General features: G+C 31.4%; 1 long non-coding RNA gene and 1 other non-coding gene across 2 annotated transcripts; both read right to left on the reverse strand.

Annotated features, from left to right (window-relative positions):
• Nucleotides 1-1,245: 1,245 nt before the first annotated feature.
• LOC149571858 (uncharacterized) lies at nt 1,246-2,867 on the reverse strand. Its single transcript, XR_016358771.1, has 2 exons — nt 2,600-2,867; nt 1,246-2,084 (listed from the first exon to the last, which is right to left on the reverse strand). It is a non-coding gene; the product is annotated as an uncharacterized LOC149571858 (long non-coding RNA).
• Nucleotides 2,555-2,693, reverse strand: LOC149571859 (small nucleolar RNA snoR134). Its single transcript, XR_016361124.1, has one exon. It is a non-coding gene; the product is annotated as a small nucleolar RNA snoR134 (small nucleolar RNA).
• Nucleotides 2,868-4,599: the final 1,732 nt, after the last annotated feature.

A 4,599-nucleotide genomic window follows, 5' to 3' on the forward strand; every position in this document is an offset into this window, starting at 1 on the left:
AATGTCGAGTGACACAACTTTGACATATTTGTTTGTAATGGCATAAACAACTATGTAAATCGTTTTTGAGCTGACTTAAGATTGAATTTTGATATTTTGGAAATAAGGACGAATCTCAAGTTGGATTCCCTATGCAATTACATGCAACCAATCAAAAAATGGAAAAGATTAAGCAGCAAAATGGATGAATCTCAACCGTAGATTCATACGTAACCCTAAGTCACTAAGTCTTCTTAAGGAGGACGAAACCTTAAACTCTTCATCAATGAGTGTAAAGAATTGAAGGAGCGAAGAGAGAATTTTGCATGCCCAAACAAAGCATTCATGGTGACTTATAAGTTATGAAATGAAGGTACATTGCAGAATCAATTAGAGCAGAACAAATGATAGAGAAGAGTATACAACATAGAGACATCTGATCGAGAAGGATCAAGAGGAGAAGTGTTTAGAGGTGATCTATTATCAAACAATCAAGTGCTAACCACAAAATCAATGCTAAGACAATCTAATAGGTGATTTCAATCAAAATCTCTTAATAGAGTAATCCTAACAAATTGTATGAAATCCTTTAAGAAGGTGCTTACTTAGTTGTAAGTTAAAATCCCTTAACAAGGCACACTTCTAATAAGGTGTTGAAATCCTCTAACAAGGTGAGACCTAACAATCTTTGTAAGCTTATAACACAGCAGATAAGGATTTGTGGATTTTTGAGTAATCATACATGGTGTTACTATGTGAATGTTTATATGTTTACTATGTGAAGTATATGTTTTACATATTATTTCAGTTTACTCATAGAACATATGAGATAGATGTGTTGTGAAAGTTTTATGGGTCATAGAAACAATTGCATTATTTTTTATCATATAAACAATTAAAATTATTTTCCCTCTTTTGTCCTCATAATTAAAATTATTTTCCCTCTTTTGGCCTCTTTATTTCATTGTCCATAAGACCTTCCATTCTAACAAGACTCAACTACTCTAAATACTAAGCCAATCTTTTAAGCCAAAGCCACCAATAACCACCCTAGACAATAGGCAATTTTCTAAGGCCAACCAACCTTATAATATTTTATTTTTCATTTTTTAAAACATTAGAGTCTATCCAAATAATTTCATTTATACATTTAATTACACTTGTAATTAAGGTACTAGATGTAATCCTCCAATGTTATTTACAACGAACACTAACTCCACAAGAAAAGAAATTTAAACCAGATGAAGAATTGAAGAAACCATACAATTCCTCAAAGCAACATTAAATAATCAACCTTAAAAAAACAAACAATTGATCACAACATTATAACAATAATAATATTAGAAGTCTTGTACTCTACTCCTAGCCAATCTCCTCTCGATGAATCTACAATGCAACTTATTACAAACGAGTTGGCTTTTACCTTTTACAAGTGTTCAATTGCAATAAAGGACTAAAGAACAATTCAATATCAAAGACCAAGATCTATCCCTACAAACTTTTAAAACTTTAATTAGGGATGTGCATGAACATGTGTGGCTAAGATTTTACAACGGTTAGATGCTATTGTTATCATTCATTGCTGATTGGTTCTGGGAGTTTGTAACATTGCTGGAGATTGGCAGGGCAACCTGATTTTCTTGTAAATCCATGCATCAAGATCAGTGCCGGGGTCATATTCTAGTAATGAATTTCCAATGCCTGATTGCATCTAGTCCATTTAATGGACTTCATGACAAACAAAGTTCAACATCCACTGCGCAAGCCGGACCTCTGTAATTGTTTACTGATGGCTAGGGAAAAGCTCTATATAGAAGGCAAGATAAATAGCTTAGAAGACAAAGAAATAGCTACAGATATATTAACTTAGCCTTAAGCTGTGCTTATCTTATCTTTGACATGATGTATTTATTTACCATCTGATTCACAACTTAATATACATCTTTTCATATACTTCAGGGGTTGGATTTGTTTTGAAGTCTAATTGAAACTAATAGCAGTTGGCATCGTCAGGAAGATGCCCTAATCCACCAATACATGGGCGTATTCCCGAAACACCACCGCACTCAAAACCCCCAAGATTTTCAACCCCTTCGACGCAAAAACTGAAAATGCGATGCCAAAATTTAAATTAAAATAAGTTGAAGAGGATTGCAGAAGACATTCGCATTCAATAAGACACGGTATTTCATCGATTCTAATACAGAAACTAATTAGGGCTTCGGCCAAAGGCAAGCAGCAATAATAACCCGAATAAAACCTTCAACATAGAGATTATTGCACGCCAATCGACCATTCACAGAGATCCATAGCGACAAACAAGCATATCGCATAAAATACACGAATTAATCTTCACGAATTTTTTTAAACCAGACTAAAACTTAAAAAGAAAATAACCTCGAGATTATTTAAAATGAAAAAACAGTAGCACAGATTGGAAAACCCTAAAGAATTTTTTTGTTTTTTTTAAAGATAAAAACAGCAGCAGAGATCAGAAAACCCTGTGCCTTCAAAACTCAACAAAACCCCACATTCTCCTCTGTTTCCGGCGCGATTTAATCTGAAAGAACAGATTTAATGTAGCTGCCAACTTTGACACAAGTAAGATGTGGGAAATCACCAGACTTGCAACACTGGACAGCCTTTGAGTTTAGCACACGCATGGGGCTGATCCTTCATTTTATATCAGGTCTGCCCGGGGTAGCTATGTGCATCCAATGTACAATACAACAAACGAAAATGAGGTTTATTGATATGAAAAACCAGTTTCCATTGTAGCTAACGGCAGAGTATGAATTTATAGGCTCCATCTAGGGTTTGCGGGTAAAATGTGCGCGCGATGGTCACAAGGAAAATCAAAGAGCCTCGAGGGCAATTTTTTTAGGGTTTGTTATAGTTCTTAGGGTTTGTTATTAAGGTACGTTGGGGCACTACTTTTATGGAGAGGGTGTGTGAAAGGTATATATTAACTTTATATTTTCATGTGGTTGTAAGTGTGATTTTTGGTTAAATTTATGTCCTCGGAGTGTTCTTATGCAAACTTTTAATCTTAGGAAAATGATAAATTGGATTTTTCTATACATTTGAGAAACAACTATTATTTAGGAATTGAAAATGAGTTAGGGAGAAAAAAGGTGGTTGCACTCAAATGCTTGTTGTCTTTTCTTAAAATTTTGTTTCCAAATATATTTGTAAGAAATATACTAATTTTTTAATTTAAAATCAATATTTAAAAAATTTGCTTAAAAATAAGTTCCTATAATTTTATTTCCAAATATATTTGTAAGAAATATACTATTTTTTAAATTTAAAATCAATATTTAAAGAGTTTGCTTTAAAATAAGAAGAAAACTTTACCATTCATGGAGGCACCCTCTTCACAAATTGAAGACACATAATAAGTGATATGGATACTAATATTTGATTTTTAGTAGGTGGATAAGCTAAATTCAATATTAGTGAGCTAATTATGTTATGTCAATGTTTATTGTAAAAAATTCTTCTAAATTTCAAATATCTAATGTCATATATCAACCTACTATTAAACACCTTACCTCATGTTCTATGCTCTTATGAGACTGCTTAAATATGATTTCTCCCTAAACTTATGTAGCTCAAGTGTTCTTATATAAATTTTTAATTCAAGGAAAAATGATAAATTTGAGCATTTTCCTATTTTAAGAATTGGAAATAAGTTGTGGGACAAGAGAAGGGCTAAAAAGGAAGCAACAACTAATTATTGAGAAAAGTTACACATATTTTTGGCAAAAAACTATATATTAAAAAACACATTTTTATTTGTCTAAAATTCTATTTCTACATTTTATTTACAACAAATATTGTTCAAACTTCTATTAAAAAATACCATTTAAGAGTAACCCTTAAAAATAAGCAATAGGTTTTATTTTTATAGGGCTACCAGCTCTACAAATTACTCCAATCAATATTCAGTTGTTGGTATTAGCCAAAATAAACCTAGTTATTACATGAGAGCATTCCCTTAGTACTTGTCTATTGATCTTATCACTTATGGGACCATCTCAACCTAACACTTTGTGACATGACATCATATTTGACCATGTGGAAGTTTGTTATATCAAATGAGGAGATTCATTAAAAACTAAGATTAATTTCTAAGCCTTGAATTTATATCATAAAACAAAAAATATTAAATGAATTATAGAATTATTTTTCATTCATAATAATATTGTATTTTATTAATCATATAAATAATTATTACATGTATATGTCATAAAGTTTGTGTTTAAAAAACCTAAATCCACCTAACATTGAACACAAAAAAATTACTCGTTGCCACTTTTTATCATGAAGAAATCAAATGAAAAGTGGGAAAATAATTTTCTAGGGGTTTTGAATGAAGCCCCCCTTGTTTGAGCTCTCAAAAGTGCAAACTTCCTACAATTTCTATCAAATTTTGCACTTTTGAGAGCTCAGACAAGCGCTAAATAGGTCCATATTGTGAAACTAAATATAGAAAGTTGCTTTACTTATGATAAGCTTTCCAATGACTATATTTTTAGTATATATATATATTATTTTTAGTTTTATTAAATATAGGTCTTTTGCCCATTTCACAAATCTTTATTTTAAGCATTGGGA

The sequence above is a fragment of the Cupressus sempervirens genome, chromosome 2 (assembly GCF_028749045.1).
Source record: "Cupressus sempervirens isolate cs-2001-9-10 chromosome 2, ASM2874904v1, whole genome shotgun sequence".
Lineage (NCBI taxonomy): Eukaryota > Viridiplantae > Streptophyta > Pinopsida > Cupressales > Cupressaceae > Cupressus > Cupressus sempervirens.